Genomic DNA, 21,254 nt, shown 5'->3' on the forward strand with positions numbered 1-21,254 from the left:
CCTAGAGTCGGAATAAAAGATGTTAAGAAAGATGGCTGTACGTCCGTACGTTCGCTACGTTTTTTCGTCGTCCATAGCTCAAGAACCAGAAGAGATATCGACTTCAAATAAATTTTGTTCTACAGATAATAATGCAGAAAAGGCTCTCAAAAAATGTGTTTTTTTAAATAGCAGTTTAAAAAAAAGGTAAACGCTTTGGTTAACCCTAAATATCTCACGAACCAATAATGCTAGAGACTTGAATTAATTTTTTTTAATATATTGTAACGTGATACCAAATAAGTATATTTTTGAAAAAAAAATCCAACTAACGGTTTTTTCATAAATCAAAAAAATTGAAAAAAATATTTGAAACCTCAAACATTTTACAAATTAAAAAATGATTTCATCTCCTAAACAATTTTGAGTGACGAAAAGGAACGTTTTCAACATCTGCTAAAATTTTGAGAAAAATCGAATTGACAGTTTTTTTATAAAAAAAATAAAAACCTAAAAAAAACATTACTCAAAGTTGGTGAAAATTAAATTTCGGCATAAGTATCATTTTGAAAATTTGAGATTATGGCATCCAATTTATTTTATCTTACAAAAAATATTGTTTTCAATATTCAGTCGAATTTTGATAAAAATCGAATTGACATTTTTCTTACAAAAATTAAAAACTTAAAACAAAAAATTAATAAAATTTAGTAAAAATTGATTTTCGACTCAAATAACTTTTCATAAATTTGAGGCATTGGACTTAAACTAATTTTATCTTTCAAAAAACATTGTTGTCAACATTCAGTAATATTTTGAGAAAAATCGAATTGACAGTTTTTTTTGACAAAAAAAAATAAAAACCTACAAAATATTAACAAAAGTTGGTAAAAAAAGATTTTCGACTCAAATATCTTTTCAAAAATTTGAGATAATAGCTTCTAACTAATTTTTACTTATAAGAAATATAGTTTTTAACATTAGAACAAATTTTGAAATAAATCGAATTTATATTTTTCTTACAAAAAATAAAAACTTAAAACAAAAAATTAATAAAAGTTAGTAAAAATTGATTTTCGACTCAAATAACTTTTCAAAAATTGTGGATATTGGCCTTAAACTACTTTTATCTTTCAAAAAACATTGTTGTCAACATTCAGTAAAATTTTGGAAAAAATCGAATCGTTTTTGTACAAAAAATTAAAAACCTAAAATAAATTTTACAAAAGTTAGTAAAAATTTACTTTCGACTCAAATAGCTTTTCACAAATTAAAAATATTGGCTTCAAACTTATTTTATTTCACAGAAAATATTGTTTTCGATATTCAGTAATTTTTATATAAAAATCCAACAGTCCGTTTTTTCACTAAAAATAAAATCTACGCAAATTTGGTAAAAATTCATACGAGTTCATATAGACAAACTCTTAAGCCAGACAAATCGACAGACGGGATTTAAAGTTATCAGTGTGAGTCGCATCCCAGCTTATTTTTTAATTTAAATCCAACTGTCAGTTTTTTCAACAAAAAAATAAATTCTACAAAAAATAGGACGCAAATTTGGTAAAAATTGATGTTCGGTTCTCGATATCTCGTAAACAATAAAAGAAAAATTAATTTCATTTCTGAAAAAACTACCAAAATCAGGGCTCGAATTTCTTACATTTTTGATAAACGCGTGTCTTAAAACGCAATATTTTCCATTGAATTGGAAATATGCAAAGGTAATACCGATTCCTAAATCTGGAAAACCGTCGAAACTACCAACAAGTTATCGACCAATAACTTTAATTAGTTGTATAAGCAAAGTTTTTGAAAAAAAATTGAAATGTAAAATATTACGCATCGTTGATGAGCTTCAGATATTTCCGAATGAACAATTTGGATTTAGAACGCATCACAGTACTACTCAACATGTATATAAACTCTGTGAACATATTAAGAAAAATCGATCCTTTGGCAAATCGACTGGTGGTGCATAAGATGGCATTTTTGAGGTTTCCTTCATATTTTCTAAAAATTATCCAAAGTTTTTTGCCCAATCGTTACTTTAGTGTTTTTGTGAACAACTGTTCGTCTAAATGTTACCAAGTCAACTATGGTGTCCCACAAGGATCAGTACTAGGTCCTTTACTGTACAATATTTATACTTCTGATATTCCAAGAATACCAGGTTGTCAGATAGCTGTATTTGCGGATGATACAGGCATCTTCTCATCGCATGCAAGTTTAGTCATACTATTGAGACAAATTTTGAAAAAAGCGATAGAATCTTGTTACCTACCAAGCAATCAACTTACCGTTGATAGTGTAAATGTCAAATGGGAACCGAGTGTGAAATATCTTGGTATTTACTTAGACCAAAAACTGACTTTCAGAGAACATATTGCCAAAACTGTGCAAAAAGTTAGCATTGCTATAAATATTTTATATCCTTTTATAAATACAAAGTCCTGTCTTAGCAACGACAATAAAATGATAATTCAAAAAGTAGTATTCCAAGCAATACTTCTGTATGGATGCCAGGTTTGGGACAAATTTCATCTTAAAAAACTTCAAATATCACAAAAAAAGCTTCTAAAAATGATGCTTAACCTTTTATTTATCATTCCACCTTAGACTTACATGAAAAAGCAAATTTTGAATTGATTTGACAATTAAAATGTTGCCATCCAAAAGTTTTATTTTTCAAAATAAGACTCGATAATATTCCGGGGGTCGTCTGAGAACTTGGTCCTAGGTTAAAGACTCCAAGTCCAACACAGCGAGTCTAATAATAGATCGCTTAGATCTTATAACTCCGTTAGATAGTTTCACGTCAGCCAATCGTATAACTCCATCTGGTCCCAGATAAATCTCAATGACACGACCTAAATGCCAGGCTAAACGTATTTCGTTGGGTTCGATTAGGATTACGATGTCTTCCATCTCAACCGGTTTCGTATCATTAAACCACGTTGACGGTCTGGTGAGAACAGGCAGATATTAACGGTAACAGCGCCTTATTACCTGAGCCATCAAGTATTGGCATCGGCAAATATAAAGTTTGCTGCAAAACTCTGCTTCCGAGAATATTCCAGGAGCAGTAACGTCTCGATCATCTTCCCCGAAGAGCATAAAGTTCAGATTAAGAGGTTTCGGGTCTTTAGGATCAACCGGAATGTGTGTGTGAGCCTCCTTTTGGGGTCTTTCCTCAAAACGTCTTCTCTAAGAACGAGAACTTCAAGGCAAATCGATGCTCCTTTTGATAGACTGGCTAAGACGTTCCCAAGCCCCTCCCATCCATGGAGAATAGGCCGGAATAAAGTGCCATAAAACACCCTTCACAGAGAGAGACTTTCATCTCCTTAGCACCCTTATCCAACACACTTTTTCTACCAACAAAGTTAAGACCGTTGTCACTCTAGAAACATCTGGTGACAACGCGGTTAATAAGGAAACGTCTTACAGCCATAGTACATTGGTCCAAACTTAGGACATTCAACAACTCTATCTGCACTGCTCTGAATGTAAGGCAGGTGAAAATCATACCGTAGTGTTTTACAGTACCTCGAACAAATTTTACCAACTAAGGGCCCAAAACAATCTTCCCCAACATGAGTAAAAGGTCGGGAGTCAAACGCTAAGCGAGTTTTGGGAAGCTGCCTTGAGACGTTTGCACATAAAACATGCCTTTCGAACTCTCTCAACGGCTCCTTGCGCGAATGTGAGATGTAACGGTGGCAGTTCTTTTGATGATATAAATCGATGAACAAGTTGACTAATGGATGTCTGCTGGGTAGTATTGCTCAATTTCAGGATGAATACGAAGAATTTGCCTTTTGAGCCCTCGAACTAAGTCGTAATGTACCATCCTCGTCAAGAAACGGCGACAAACTCAGGATAGAGTTCGACGAGCTGAACTTACCACTTGACCTAAGAAAAGTGATATCACTCGAAAAAGTCTTCTAGGACCTTCCTAAATAACCAGTATTCGGCTTGAACTCACTAGACGTAGCAAAAACTTCTCCATCGGTTTTCTTTCTCTGAAGAATGTATTTGAACCGTAGCAAAAAGGCAATGACTCTGACGGAGGAAAACCATCTTGCGGATATCAAATTTTATGAGCCATAGTTACTTTTTCGATTATAAACCTGGAGCAATAATAAGACGGCTTTACTATTATTTCTCACAGAATTGGACACAGTTATGCAAGGTGTGATGGGCCATTCTTATTGGTAGTACCCATTAAGTTATCAAATTCAAGACAAATCACGTAGTATCAGTTATGTGATAGTTAATGCATAGAACTGTCATGCCAGAGGTCTTAAGTTTAATCCCTGCCTGTGCCCCTACATTTTTTGTTCACCGGTACTGCCTCTTAACAAAAATAGACTAATCTAAAAGTAAGTTCTGTCATAAAAAGTAGTTTCTCAAATTAGTCTTCGGATTCGGCATAAAACTTTAGGTCCCATACATTTCTGACATGACAAAAATGGTTAAGAATTTCAAGTCACTAAGCCATAGTTTTCAACGGGCTGTTTAGCGACCAAATTTATTTTTATAAAGATCATGGTTCCAAAAATATGCCAGTATTCAGTTAAAGATTTAAAGTCTTGCAAAAATGTAGAAAGAAACTTACAAATTTTATCATTCCCTTCACATACTACCAGGGCCGGATTTAGATGTCCAGAGGTTTCGGGGCTGTAAAGAAGCTGAGGTCCTTTCACCCCAAATTTTGTTCACTCCAGTTTTTAACAAATAATTTATTGTGAAAGCAAGTAGATTCCTTTAGTATTGAACAGATTAACAGAAATTACATTTTTGAGTTAACGATCGGAACCTTTCGAGCTTTTTTCGCCGAAAAATCGTTGATGATATCATTGAATTCAAGTTCCGGCGATTGATCTGTTCCATAGTCCTTTTCCTTTTTGTATGAGTCAATCAAAGGCACAAATTGAACCATCTCATTACCAAGACTAGGCTCTAAATCATCCAGATACACTTTCACCAATGCCTCTGTTGCAGCATGCAAATTTTCAGCATCCATCTTCTCAGTGTGATTCAAAAATTCTAATCTCGAACGTGCAGCTTCATAGGCATGTAATCTTTCAGTAAGAGAAACGGATATCTGGTCAATAACTAGGATGAAGGCGGAAACTTTGTATTTTTCCTCGTGTGACAGATTTGTGCTTTTCAGTAATTAAGCGGATTCAACCTCACCTCGGGTGCGTGATTGTACATATTCATCTGTATGAGATATTTTATGGCTGCTTCCTCGTATTTATCAAAATCGTTTCGTTTGGATTCCATGAATGATTTCAATGATTCTAGTGCACGCATTGCTGATTCAAGACTCATTTTCGGGTATTGCAACATGTTGTTTGTAGCGTTGAATCGCTCCAAGATATTGTTCCAAAATGTTGCAAACAAAGCGGTTTCGAGACCACTCATCTTCTGTAGAAGGTGCGTTGCTTCATTCCACACGATGTCTTTTTGCTCTTTATTGGAAGATATACTGGTTAGAGCTTCTTCGATTTAACTAATGCTTTCGTAGCTTCAGCTCCACAAGACCAACCAGTGTCGCTCAGATTTTTTTCAAGACTAAAAACTGACCGCTTTTCTTCTCCGATAATTTCTCAATCAGAATTCTGTGCCTTTTTGTACTGGCTGTGAAAAACGTGTACAAATTCTGCACGAAATCAAAGAATTGAACAGCTGATGGACAAATTACCAATTAGTTAATAATAATTGATTTTTCCAAGAATTGAAGAACACTGATTCAGCAATTAATTTATATAGTTTATAGAAAACAATTGTCGAGACACGGAATCGAATACCCAACCTCCTAGGTTGCGGGCAAGTACCGCCCTGGTTGCCCTCCCCTAAATCCGGCCCTGCATACGCCTTTATTTCGTGTGTAAACTAACAATTGATATATTATTAAATGACTTCTATCAATTGTTTCATCACTTATAAATTAACTATAATATCGCTTGATGGATAATCAAATACTGATATACTCTTGATTATTGAAATATCATAAATCAACTATCAATTAATTAAACTATCAATTGATTATGGTACTGTTTAGTGTCCGACCGAAGCTTCGGCTTCGGCTTCGGTTCGGCCGAAGTTCGGCGAAAAAAACAACATTCGGCCAAACCTTCGGCTTCGGCCATTTTAGGCCGAAGTTTTGGCCGAAGCCGAAGAATCTGTTTATTCGAGCATCGTAACAGGCGCCGAAAATAATTTAAATTTTTAAAATTTTTGAATAGGTATTTCAAAACACTTGTGTGCCATCATAGTAGTCATAGTAGGCGCCGCAGAATTTCAATTTTTGAATTTTGCCTGACACCTTTTGCAAATCGTTTGTGTTTAGTTTTGTTAAATCGTGGTTTCGGTTTGGTAAATAAATTTCAATAAAAATAATATTTGTATCCAATTGGAAAGGAAAATTCTTGACTTTTTTTAACCTTAGGCTTCGGCTTCGGCTTCGGCCGAAGATTTTCTTTCAGCCTAATAATTCGGCTTCGGCTTCGGCTGAAAATCGACCTTCGGTCGGACACTAACTGTTAATTGCTTAATTTCATTGATTTATGATTAATTGATTGATATACCATCAATTTATTGATCCAGTGTTTTTTTATTGAACTACTATCAATTGTTAAACTTTCAATTGATAACTGATAAACATCAAATTTTATCATTTAAGAAGCCATTTCATGAAACCTTTGGTAATTGAGAATAATCCCGATTATTGTGTTTGAAAGAAAATGAATATTTATCAATGCAAAAGTTGCTTTAATTTCTAATCCAAATCCTCAGCAAATCTTTTTGTTTCATAGTAATTTTCAACCTTTACCAATTTCCCTGAAAAAAAGAAGTTATTTCCCGGCTCCTTTATTTTTCTTTTGTACTTCCTGAATAATTACAAAAGGTGTGTTTTATGTACTTATCTTTTTACAAAGCAAATAAAACTCATATATTTATAGACCCGCGCTCAAAAGGTGTGACTGAAACAATAAATTACCAAGTGCTTTGCTGCTATTTAACATGGAAATAACTCCATGTATGTAATTTTATTGCTTCTTTTAATTCAAACTCTTATAATATTATGGGTGGGTTTACATTTCGTACCTCGTATATGAATTGCAAGTAGGTTTGGAATTGCAGTCCAGTGCCAGTCCAGTCTAGTCTGGTAGGCAGAGTCTCACCTTGGGCATATAATTTCGGTCGGAATACTTACACCTTAAGTATATATGAGGCGCCAAGTGCGTGAGAAATTAATGCGTGAAGAATAAGAGATTACACGATGGTATACGTAGGGAGAATACTCCCCTCACTATTTTTTGTGTTTGTAATTCAATACCTGACGCAACTTTTCTGCCTCCTTTACCCCACCTTCTGGCTCTGATGCCATTCCAGGATAATGCAATTGCCGCCATAGCTTCTCTCCAACTCGAAGTCAGTCGGTAGTCAGCCTATATTACTTTTCAATTCACAATTATTCACATGATATCCGTAGACGTACTTTAGCCAAGTCAATACTTTTGGGTTGGTCGGTCGGACGTGGACGCGGATGGTCGGTTTGTCTGCTGACTCTGGATGTCGAAGTGGAAGTCGAAGTCGATGTGACTGACTTGAGTTAAGTCTTTGTCTTCATTCAACCATCTCGGGATTATTTTTCATCCTCGTTTAAATGGCGCATGTATATATGTATGTATGTATATTTGTAGTGGCAGAAGTACGAACTACGAAAAGGAAACAACGAACGACGAGTACTTGGTCGAGTGCAGCAATTCAATATGCCTGCCGGAAGCTCTTCATTGGTGATTCCAAAGGCGTGCTGACTCGTTAGCAGCTCCTGTTTAACTTATACTTAACATATATAAAGTTGAGTTATATATACCATAGTTGGTGGCGGTTTCATTTTTATAATTCCGTCACGGTAGTTTCTTTGTGGTAAAACAAATGTGACATAAATTTAATTTGATAAAATAAATAAATAAACAATACATTTTGACAAAACTGAAACAACAATTTCGTGGGAATATGTTTTTAAATATTTATAATAATTAAAAAAAGGAGAATTTTACTTTTTTCAACAATAAATAAATTTGTACTCGAAGAATATGTAATTTTTGACATTTTTAAACCTTGAAAAAAAGCTTGTTGTTTTAGACGAGTTGTATGAATAGGGTGGTTTTTTAAAAGCTATAAAAAAGATTTTCAAAAAAAAAACAAATACAATTTAGAGAAATGCATGAAATCATTATTTGAATCGATAGTTCGGTCCATATAATTTTATGTTTGAAGATTATTTAATGCAAATGTTGACCTTGACTGCACCTCAAATGGTCCATCCGCTTTGTCCAATGTTGGCATACTCTTTCCAACATTTCGACTGGTATCGTCAATTAAAGCGGGCTCGAACTCGCCTCTCAATAAGTCCATGGTTGTGCGTTCTGTGTGGCATGTGGAACCGTCTTGTTGAAACCACATGTCGTGCAAGTCAAGCTCTTGCATTTTGGGCAAAAAAAAGTTAGATATCATCCATTTCCATTTGAAGAAGAACTACTGATATTTACTCTAAAATCGACAATTCTGCTTATTTACGTACTGATTGAGCCAAAAATGAGCTTCGTCGCTGAACTAATTAAGGAAGAAGCGCGCAAAGAACGATTCATGGTCAAATTATAAACCAAACTGAAGATGTTTGACAGTGAAACAAAACACGAAACGTGAATCAGCTGTTTAAACCAGTGTTGTCAAAAAGATAATAGCTCACAAATCACCCTTTATAATCTTGAACACAATAAATGTACTGTGAAATACAGGTTTATGTTCTTTAGCTGTACTACACGAATGTGAAATAAAGAATTTAGGAATTCTTAAATAAAGTTAAAGAAACTTCCTTTGAAACCCTTCCTTAAGGGTATACACAAACAATTTTGAGTGTGAGCTAAATATGAAAAACATAGTAACAAATTTAAAAGCTAATATGATTTCAAGCTGCCAAAAATTTGAAGCAAATTTTATTAAAGAAACTTCTAAATCGTGCACCCGAATTTTGACATTTATTTTCTTAAAAGAATTTATTTGAACGTCGCAGCTTATTTTCAAGGTGCTTTAAAGACTAGACTAGATAGACCGTTTTTACATTAAATCAAACATACCTTTCAAAAATGGAATTATAATGGCCATTAATATATTAAACGTTTAAGATTGGAAGTTATTTCTCGACACAATAAAGATGGTCCTTATGTCCATTTGTGAGCACTTAAGATCTGTTAATATTACTACGGAGTACCATTAGTAGAGGATGGACACTAGGCATAGGACCTAAAGTATAAACTAAAAGACAGAAGCTCCATGGACTTTGTGTCATTATTCATTATTTCCATTAGCTTAATTTATTTTTAAATTGTGACGTCACGACTTTTTAAAAAAGGTGTTATGTTCATAGACAAGTTTTAGATGAGATATTATGTCTTTGACTAAGAAATATACTTTCGACGGACAAAAGGTTTATGAAAATGTTGTCCTTTTGAAATGTGCTCAAATCATTGATAGTCCTAAAAATAAATAACATAGCAAAGAAGAGAAGTTTAGTTGAATTATTAACTATCTATGAACTGCTATTTTTCAAATTTAATTTTCTTAATGGTCAACAAGTTTATTGTTCTAGAAAAATTGATTTGGTGTATTCTCGGTTTTATAATTTGTTGTCTTGAAGAACATCAAGTTTTTTAAACAATCCGGAATTTATGAAAACAGTTTGCACTTTGGCGTTGAAAGAGACCTATTTCTAACAATTAAATTCAAAAAGCTGTAAATTGTTAAGAATTGTAATAAATCAGGACATAAAATGTACATTGTACAAGTTACCATCTGTAGGTGATCTATTTCAACATTAAATAAATTTTCAGACGATTTTCAGAATAGCTTTTCCCATTTCTTTCGGATAAATACCGAACACAAAAACAAATGGTCTTTTAGTGGCATTCTGCATAACTTTTGGTAAGAATTTAGGGTATTACAGCAGCTATTTGAGCTTATTAATGGCTAAGACTTATTGGGATGAACTTTACTTTTTAAATAATCTTTCAGAAAAGTGTCTTAATTACTTACTTACTTATTAAGGTAGCCCTACAGTCCGGGCGGACCTTGGCCTCAACCTACTTGCGTCTTCAACCAGCTCGGTCCCTAGCTAGCTGTCTCCAGTTTCGCACGCCAAGTTGGTTGAGGTCTTCACTCACCTGCGTGCTTCTCTACTGCGCCGGCCGTCTCTCAGGCTGGAGCGTTGATTCGCTCTACATGACCTAGCCATCTAACCCGTTGGACTTTAATTCTGTTAACTACGTTAGTGTCGCTGTACAGCCCGTACAGTTCGTTGGTATATCTTCTCCTCCATTCTCAATCTATCCATACGGGACCAAAAATCACCCGAAGAATTTTTCTCTTGAAGCATCCTAAGACGCTCTCATCTTTCTTTGACAGGGTCCAAGCCTCAGAGCCATAAATAAGAACCGGGATGATGAGTGTCTTATAGAAGGTGATTTTAGATGCTCGAGAGAGGTCTTTACTTTTCAATTGCCTTCTAAGTCCAAAGAAGCAGCGATTTGCAAGAGTTATTCTTCGTTTGATTTCAGCGCTGGTGTCGTTGTCTGTAATTATAGCAGTGGTGCGTAGGTAGACAAAGTCCTTAACTAGCTCGAAGTTAAAGTTGTCCATGGTGACGTTTTGTCTAAGACGTCGTTGGTCAATGTCCTTTTTGATGACAGCATATACTTGGTCTTGCCCTCATTGACCACTAAACCCGTCTTCTCCGCTTCCGTCGGATTACTCAAAAACGCTCCACTGACATCACGCTTTGATCTTCCAATTATGTCAATGTCATCTGCGTATCCGAGTAATTGGATGGACCTTTGGAAGATTGTGCTTCTAGTGTTGACGGTTGAGTTTTGCAAAATTCTTTCCAGAACGATATTAAAGAAGTCGCATGACAGTGTATCGCCTTGTCTAAAACCTTTTTTGAAATCAAATGCATCGGTAAGATCTTTTCCGACCTTGATAGAGCAGCGTGCATTCTCCATCGTCATTCTGCACAAACGGATAAGTTTGACAGGGATGCCAAAACTAGACATTGTTCGGTAGAGCTCTTCCCTATAGATGCTGTCATTCGCGGCTTTAAAATCGATAAAGAGATGGTGGGTATCGATTTGAAGCTCCTGGGTTTTTTCCAAGATCTGCCGTAGTGTGAATATTTGGTCGATAGTGAACTATCCTGGTCTAAAGCCACACTGATAAGGACCTATCAGGTTGTTGACAAACGGCTTCAGACGTTCACATAATATACGACAGAGAGGATCTTATATGCAATTTTAAGGAGACTGATGCCTCTGTTGTTGGCGCAATTTAGAGGATCTCCTTTCTTATGTATCGGGCATACTATGCTGAGAATCCACTCACCGGGCATGCTTTCTTCCGACCATATTTTGTAGATGAGTTGGTGCATGCTCCCTACCAAGTCATCGCCTGCAGCTGTGAATAGTTCGGCAGCGATGCCGTCAGCTCCAGCAGCTTTGTTTGACTTAAGTTTGGATATAGCTATCTTCACTTCGTGTAGGCCGGGTAGGCGGAATTGTTGATCTACGTCGCCTAGGTTGAGTGGTTCTATCTCCCTTACAGCGGAATTCGGTTAGTCATCGCCTATATATAATTTGGAGAAGTGGTCTGCCCATATTCTCAACATCGACTATGGTTCTACTTCGATGTTCCCCTGATCGTCCTTACAGGCTTCGGTTCGTAGCTGGTACACATGGGAGGTACCAGAAAAATGTTCGGTAACGTAAAATATGAAGAACAAGGATGCTTCACAAAGTCAAAATTTTTTGAGACATCGGCTCTTGGGAACGCTCTAAAATAAATTTGTTGTAACGTTTGCAGTGATAAAAATAGAAGTTTTCGGACTTTATTCTGCATTTGAAGAAATAAGTCCCCATGATGGTTTTGCAAAACATTCCATTCCAAAAAGTTACTTTCTGGTCTTGCAGTAGTGTGGTGATAAATATCGTCTAATTTCCGTCATTTCAAAATTCTAAAATATTGTTGATTAACTCCGCCATTTTGTTTCAAAAAATATGATCTGCATCGATGATTTTTACAACATCAGTGCTACGAACGTGTTAAAAGTTGTTTCGGTGCTTTTCAACTCCAACCTTAAATGAAACTAAATAAAGTACGAGTAGTTTGATCGAAAATCGAAAAGTGAAAAATGCCGCAATTTTCGAAGAAGGATGCACCCAATTTTCGTACTTCGTGCTTCTAAATTTCTAAAAAAATGATTATAAATTTTATCTTCATTCTTAAAAAGATTAGGAACTCTGTTTTCTCCTTTTATAAGGTACACACATCCTTTTAAAACCTCATCTGCACAAACAAACCCCTTAACTTCTCCTTTTTTATACTTAAGGTTTGACTTGAGAGTTCTTGGAAGTATCTCATAAAGCTCCATTAATTCCAGTTAATTCTTCCATTTTGTTAAGTGTAAATCCACCAAATCGTTGGATCAGTTTTCTGTGTAGAGTACTCCTTCTAATGGTTTTGAAAACGTGGTTAGTAAAGTTGTTTAACGTTTTACTATTATTAATTATTCACAAATCATCTTAAAATATCCCCTCACAAAGTTCTAAACTTTTTACACATTAAGATCTTTTAAAAGTGTAAACGAATAGTAAGCTCACAAAAATGATGTTCTCTTGAGACTTCTCATCTTGTTTTTGTTTTCTTTTTCTTATAAAATTTTCCTTAACAAAATTCTTTCTCTAAATAGGTACACTATCTCCAAATCAGCTAGCTAGCTTTTATATATAACTAGCTCATTAAAATATTCCAAGCAAACTGTGTGATGACTCCCCTAATGGCATTCATTATTTTCTATTTACAATTCTCTGCCATCTTGGGTTTCGCCTTCGAGAACTAGTTCTCTATTCTTAGACTCCGATTCGCATTACAGATTGGTATCATATTTCTGTTTTGTTGTTGTTTTTTTTTTCTGCGAATTTCCAACGTTTCTTGTTGTTTAGTCACAGTGAAATGAACCACCCACCAACCTCTGTACCACCCCCACCTACCACCGCCGCCGCTGGGGACTTCATTGATATTAGCAGCTAAATTATATTTCAGATGCAACGCTTCCATTCCGATTCCAATTCCAGCACCCCCTTACTCGGATTTTCGAAATGAAAACCAACCAACCAACCAACAGGTAATCTTAATGACAAGGTTTTATGGTCTATGAGCTTGCTTACAGTCGCCCTCTGAGTTGTGTACCCTCGACGCTGAGCTGCGCTGGCGCTATATTCGCATTAGTAAGACAGTAAAAGAGTAACTCTGATGGAGAGTTTGATGCGAAAATGCGCTGGTGAAGTCGTCAAAGTCCAAGCCAAAGCCAAGACGGTTGTTTCAGAGATATGCATTATATGAATATTGTCGAACCTTTAAGGCGCCACTTAATACCCTCTCGCTGCACTGCGCTGCTCGCTGGGCTTGGTGGAATAAAAAGTTGGATAATATTTTTAGCGTATCTACTCGAAACGTAGCCTTAGAATAAGCGTTAGCGTAGGTTGTGCGGTTATGTGTAAGTTGTTTCGCATTCGCAGGGCTGTGCAGATTTTCATCCATCCGCTGTCGCTGCCGTTGCCGCTGCTGCTGCTGTTGCCATCTCCACCCTCAACAACATCGTGTCCCCTTGGTATTTTCTTTTGAATGATAAATGATGATAGAGTGGGCGCGTGGGAAATAGATGCATAGCTATAAAAATGGCCAACCCACATCGAGACTAATGGGGCGATGTTGAAGATTGATGCGTTGGAGTTGTTGTATAAATACTCGTATATTTGTATCTATGTACTTTTTTTGTAGAAGATAGTTTATGCGTGCGTTTATAATTTGATTTAAATGTCTTCTTCGGATATTATGTGAGGAATTGTACAAACAAATGCAAAGTAGGGATGAAGTCTGAGGTCAAAGGATTAAGATTGTAATCCTTCGCTGCTTACTGTCCGCTTGACATACGGATTTAATTGGACTTTAAGCGGACTTGATTAATGAAAATGGAAGAGCGGGTTTATCTAATGTACGTTCATAGGAGAGTCACGATACATATAATAGGGATGAGTTAGGTTTTGTGTTCAATTGAAATTGTGACTATAATATGAATGAGAAATAACTTAACCCCTATAGCCTTTAGTTTAAATTGAAGTTGAACTTTTATACATAAGTTAAAGTTTTAAGGTCCCTTTATTTGTTAAGCATGTTATAGAAATTTTGTATCAAAAACCGCTCTGATTGTATTAGTGCACTGTGGCGTATGCTTACCATTTTATTGTAAAATTTGTTCAACTGGTTTTTATGTTGGTTTATAGCATCTATGGTAAGAATGGTAAGAACATTTCTCACTTTTTAGTTAAAGTCTTTCAATTAAATAACTTCTAGAAAGAATTGAATGATTTCACATTTTATGATTTTAGAAACCCTTGAAAAATGAAATTGACACGTTTGGTTAGGAAAATTCAAATTAGTAGGATTTTTAGTCTTTGATTGATTGATGTCATAATTTGTTTAAATATGCCATGAGCAATTAGTGCAGTGAAATATTGCCCTTAAAATGATCTCGAAATTATTAAAGCACTGAACAAGTGCACAATGGAAATATACCCATAAGTGAGATCAATAAAATAGACCGGAGTTCTGCAAGAAGTTTACTTAACGTCACATATAAAAATATTAAAAACTTAAAGATATCAGAAAACATCCGATTGACACTAATTTAAGACCTGCAAGAACTTTTAGTCTAAAAATCTTAAGCTACTTTATTTATGCTTTCAAAAATCTTCAGTTTAAATTTGGTCCTTGGATGAGTTATTCGTAATCTGCAGAAGATTAACCTTAATGTACGGATTCATTTTACGGAAATATACTTCAAACGTTATTATGAGCTTGTTTGTCTGTCGCCCACTGTAAGAAACTGTAGTAAAGCCTTTTCTACCCTTTTAAACCAATGTTTAAACTTGGAATTGACAGCTTAATATTTAAGTCAGTTCTCTTGAGCGACCTCGAAAAAGTCATCCATATTGAAATACTATTGACTGTATCCTAAAACAAAGATGACTTTTTTAGCAGGGTAAGGACTTCAAGTGTACTGTAATGTTAACAGAGACCTGGTTTGAAAGGAAAACAAATTATGTTTTTGACCGGTATTCTCAAAATCCGGACTCCAATAATTCTATTGATTCAACTTCCATACTTCTAACAATATTGGAGTGCTACTCAATGCCTCATAACAAATTTTAGTTCCTAGTTGCCCTTTGACATTTTTTATTTAAATAATTAGGACACACTTCAAAGGTTTTAAGTACTTTTAATATTCCAAAAACACAATGTGAGTTTTCGAAAACAAGGGAGGAGTTGGAAGGAGATGCATTCTTGAAGATTTCAGTAATTTATGAATCCTGTTTCCTGAGGATTACAAAATCTTAAAGTTTTGTTCCCATTGAGTTTTTACTGGTAGACAAATCGTACCTGTCGTTATTTTTAACTTCCCATACAAAAATTGAGCTTATCGAACTTGAAATGACACTAAAAACAGCAAAAGAGAGCAGCCCGGGTGAAGGCAAAATCACCTATAAGATTTTCGAACTTAGCGATACTAGCCTCAAAAACAGAATCGTTGCATTATTCAATGACATTTTATCGGCTTTTCCACATGACTGGAAAAAAAAAAATTTAAACCGAATCCTAAAAGCTCTAGAAATAGAGAAAAAACATATATTAGCGTTAATTTATCTTTTTTTTTTACAAACATGATTTTGGTGAATATCGCTCGATCGCACTTCTCCCCGTTCTCTCCAAGATTTTTGAAAAAATCTTCGCGAGACGAATTAGTTGGTTACTATAGAAAAAGATTAGCACCGAACAGCACGCTTACACGCTGAATAGAGGAGTATCAACGCTTTTGCATCTATTGGAACATAAACTAGCAGACATTTTCACAGAATAATAATGGTTCCGGTCATCGAGCAGCTTTACAAATGGGGTGTACCTAAGGAAATACTTCAGATTGTTATATCCTTTATGGCTAATAGAAGCTTTAAAGTAAACGTGGACGGATATGATTCTATTCTAAGGAAATTTTACAGTGGCACACCCCAAGGTTCACCACTTTCTGTAGTGTTGTACAACGCATACATAGACTTCTTGATAACTGAGCTTTCACAACTCACTTACAATCTTGATTTTATTAGAGTTTACGCCGATTATATCTATGACGTAGCGTCTGGCATCCCAAGTCATGTACAAGATATTCTTCAACAAGTGCAACTGTCAATGTCAAGATGGTCCGAAAAAACCGGTGCAATTATACCACCCTTAAAAACTAAGACACTTGATCTCTGCTATTCATTTAAATTCCATTAAAAAAAGAAGCAAAGATTCTTGGAGTTATGTTAACAGAGAACTTGAAGTGGAATAAACATGTCACCAAGGTGATCAGCGGCTTAAAATCAAGGAACAACACATTAAAAATGATCTGTTCAAAGACTAAAGGACCACATTACAACACAGCTTGACCCTCTTTATGTGGACTACAAAGAAGAACATCTCGAAAATCAAGCAACAGGTGCCCTTAAATCGTCGTCAAACGTTGAAGCACTTAGAGTTGAATGAGGTTATGTATCCTTTAAAAATCTCGTTAAAAAAAGGACAAACAATCTTTTAAGCAAATCTATAGTTAGTCCAACACACCCATTGCTCGAAGCTGACGAAAAAGCTATTCTTTCAAACACCAATAGAAACAGTAACTCAGTATCTGCTTAAACTAACATGTTCATTTTATCTGTATTCGCCCGAATCGCTCTAGAACATGATGTGTTAACAGTGTCTCACCCCTCGCCCCACCATGAAAACGAAACTCTCTACAGACAAACATCAGTCTGGCTAACCACAAGAAAGCAAACACTTCCGACGCTATAAACAAAATGCTACATGAAGAACTTATTGCAAACATAGGAGCGGATAGAATCTTTTAAACCGACGGTTCGCAAAAAGCAAATCATTGGTGCTCCTATGCCCAATTCTCTACTCTTCACCAGGCTCTACTTCCAGAATATTTGAGCAGTTCGGGAGCCGAGCTAGCTGCAATTTACAAAGCAATCGCTGTAGCTCAACTAAATTCTGAACGTTTCTTAATCCTCACCGACAATTTTGGTATACTCAAGGGGCTAATCAACTTTAATAAAAAATGTTCATCTCTCCAAACATTTAGAAACTGCTGCTACTACACAAACATCACTTAGGCTTGGATACACCGACACTGCGGAATAGAAGGTAATGATGAAGTTTTTATTTCTTATACGAAAATTCCGATTGGATTTTTTTTTGAAGAAAATTAATTTATATTAGCAACAAGTTTTTAACAGAATTAAATAATAATGAAGTCAATAACTTCATTGACTCCGTTTTTCACTGTTTTTTTTTAAACTGCTTTAGGAAAAAATCCACCCACTCAATTTTTTGAAAGACCTTTCTTCATCTTTTACCTGTACAAAAAAAGTCGATATCTCTTTCGGTTCTTTCTAAAAATATTTCATTAAACGTCAACAAAATGTCAACATTTTTAATTTGACAAATCTACAATTCCAATAACTTCTTATGCGATGTTAAAATTTACTTTCAAACCGTTTTGCATTTTTCTGGTAAGACCGTATTTTTGCTTATTTTGCTTACATTTTTAAGCTTAATGTTGAAAACAGGGATTATGGATTTGGAAAACCATCACGAATTTCATAAAAAAACTACATACTAATAAATATAGATAGCCTAAATTTGCCTTTTTTCGAATAAGATAGAGTGATTTCGGAGTCTGATTTGGATAAAGGTCACTCCATTTATTTGATGTCAACAAGAACAACAACCCTGAAACTTAATTCATTTTTTAATAGTTAACTATTCAACTCTATGTTTAATTCGTTTTTCTTAAAAATAACTTAATTTTGTAAAACCAAAAAAGAACACCAATTTCCTTCCTCAAAATAGTACAACACTCTTAAGCCCCATCAAATAGTCCTGATGTGTAGTATTCATTTAATTAACGTTTTACACACCCTTTTGTTGCAACTACAATAAAAAAAAACTACCTCCATTTAAACATTTAAAATATGTAACGATACCTACTTTCGTGTTAATTTCTTTTGTTAATCTGCCCCAAATGTCACGTTTCTACCTTCCTGCCTTCCAACCCTAGTGTAAATTGTTCGAGGCAGGCAAAATTAAAGTTCATTAAAAACTAAACAAAAATAACAACAAAATGACCGGACGAAGCCTCAACATTAACATGTCGAGGTCATTCTGTTGTAAACAAACCAAAATGTCATTGGCCTTATGATGCTCGTGCACAGGAGGTACTCGTACCTGCCTACAAACCTACCTTACCTACCTACTTACTGAAAACCGACTTGTAAAAGAACCGGAAAATAAGAGTTATGAGGTGTTATTGGCCAACTGGTGTTAACCACAACAACAAAACAACAGAAAAACAAAAAAGACAATCACTTATGGTTAAATAAATTAGTTTTTTTTTTAAACAATTTGTTCTGTCGATTTTCTATGAGAATTTAGAATGTTATCTAAATTAAAAATCGATATCTCAAAAACTTGATATGAAAATAGAAAATAAAAAAATTTAAAAAACATTGAATTAGGAACACTCAACTTATGAATATTTTTAATAAACATAATTATATGATAGGTTGATTATGAAATGATTTCTATCAACAATTCGAATATTATTATTATCATTTGTTTTTGTAAGGGAAATGTTTTTGTTTTATATTTTTGTTGTTGATATAATTTCAACAAATATTGAAAAAAAAGAAAGAAAGATAAACAACAACAAATAGAAGAAAAACGAAGTTATTGTTTTTGTTAAGGCTCCTCGCCGACTGATCACAGTTCGTTTTTTTTTAATTTTATTTTCCTATAGAACGAACCTACACTGAAAAAAAAGAGGCTGGGATGCGACCCAAACTAATAACTTCCCATCCCGTCTGTCGATTTGTATTGATTGGAAGTTTGTAGGTTTTCGTGTTGGGTTAAAAAAGTTGTCAGTTGAATTATTCTTATGAATTTTAAAGTTACCAACAGTATTTTAAATAAAATGAGATAGTTTTATTTTAAAATCTAGGTTTGTAAACGAGATTTTTAGTTAAAAACCATATTATCCAATTTTAGTAGCATTTAATAAAAGTTTGTATTTCTTATATAAACAAATAAAAATTGGATGAATGAAATTAATTTGAGAGATATCCAGAACCGAACATTAATTTTTACCAAATTTGAGTACTATTTTTTTGTAAATCTTATTTTCTTATGAAAAAACGGACTTGTGGATTTTTATACACAAATTACTGAATGTCGAAAACAAAATTTTCTGTGAGATAAAATAAGTTTGAAGCCAATATTTTTAATTTTTTAAAAGATTTTTGAGTTGAAAATCAATTATTACCAACTTTTGTTGATTTGTTTTTTGGTTTTTAATTTTGTTTTGTAAAAAAAAAAACCATTTATTCAATTTTTCTCAAAATTTTACTGAATGTTGACAACAATATTTTTTAAAGGATAAAAGTTGTTGGAAGCCAATATCTCAAAGTTTTGAAAAGATATTTGAGTCGAAAGTCAATTTTGACCATTTTTTATTAATTTTTTTTAACTTTCAATTCGATTTTTCTCAAAATTTTACCAAATTTTGAAAACATTATTCTTCGTTCCACAAAATTGTTTTGGAGATAAAATCATCAATCAATTATTTGTTCGTAACATTTTTAAGGTGACAAATATTTTTTTTCTTTCTGCATAATAAAATTTAGTTGAAGTCGATATTTCTTCTCGTCATTGAGCTTTGGACTACGAAAAAACGTCGCGAACGTGCGGACGTACAGACGTACGGATGTACGAACGTACGTTCACAAGCACGCACAGACATCTCTCTTAAAATCTTTTTTTTCGGCTCTAGGGACCTTGAAACGTCGAGAAATGTCAACAATTTCAATTTGAAAAATCGGTCCGATTACAATAACTTCCTATGGAAAGCTAAAAATAAATTTAATCAAGGCAATACTTGTATAAGCTCGGAAAGATAGGGTTTAAGTTCCAAACTACACTGGTCTACTAGGTTTTGTTGCTGCTTTTTAAAATGCTCTTTTCCGATGGGTTTTGATGGCTGTATTTAAAATCCAATCCAAAAATCACTCTTTCATGTAAGGTTTTTGGGATATGACTTTTTGAAAATCGAAAAAAAATCATGGAAGGCTTTTTGAGGCTTTCTTATTTCATAAAGTCGTTTTTTTCCAACACATTTCGTGATAAATTTCCAGAAATCTTTTTTGAAAAATCGTCATTAATTGTAAGATTGTGCATGTCTTACACAGTTAAAAAAAAGCGCTGAAACACTTTATTTTTGAATTTATTTTTTGTTTTCTTAAATCAAGTTTTTGAACAGGTATTTTTAAAATTTTGCACATACGAGTATTTGAAATCGAAGTAAGGATTGGAAACAATCATAAAAAATTTTCTCTAAACAGTATTTTTCAAAAATATCAAAGAGTTAAATTCAAGGTTTGTCACAGCTTCATTTCTAGTAAAATAATGACTTATATTTAATGAGCATTTCTAAAAACAGGGTTAGCAGGGTTAGTTTTGGCGTGTTTTCAAATGGTCATTATCATTTTTTCCAAGTTAAGGACTTAGGTTTCAAAAAAATAACACAACAACGAAAGCCATTGGACTACGAACAATAATTTGTTTGAAGCATTTTCATTTCAAAATACCGGCTAAATAGGGTTTTGGTTATAACTTCTACTTTTTTAAGTTTCTTCAATTTTTTCATCACAATGATAGGATCAAAGTAACTGTGATCAGTCCGATTTCTCGAATTGAAAATTGTGGTATTTCTCTACGTTTCAAGACCCATAGAACCTAAATAAAAGGAATCAAGAGCCGTCAGAGTTACGTCGATATCGACTTTGAATAAATTTTGTTTCACTGATAATAACACTTAATGTTGCAGAAATGACTTTCGATAAATGTATAGCAATTTTAAACAGAGTGCAAAATTTTGTTAACCATAAATATCTGCCTCAGAAATAATGCTAAAGACTTCAATTAAATTAAACTTGATCCTAAATTGGTATAGATTCAAATCTGTAAATGGTTTTCTCTACAAAGAAAAAACGAAT

General features: G+C 34.2%; 1 protein-coding gene across 3 annotated transcripts in view; it reads left to right on the top strand.

The window, feature by feature from the left end:
- LOC129946332 (rab GTPase-binding effector protein 1) overlaps positions 1–21,254 on the top strand; it is a 302,925-nt gene that overhangs the window by 101,087 nt on the left and 180,584 nt on the right. The window lies entirely within an intron of this gene.

Source organism: Eupeodes corollae, chromosome 2, assembly GCF_945859685.1.
Source record: "Eupeodes corollae chromosome 2, idEupCoro1.1, whole genome shotgun sequence".
Classification (NCBI taxonomy): Eukaryota; Metazoa; Arthropoda; class Insecta; order Diptera; family Syrphidae; genus Eupeodes; species Eupeodes corollae.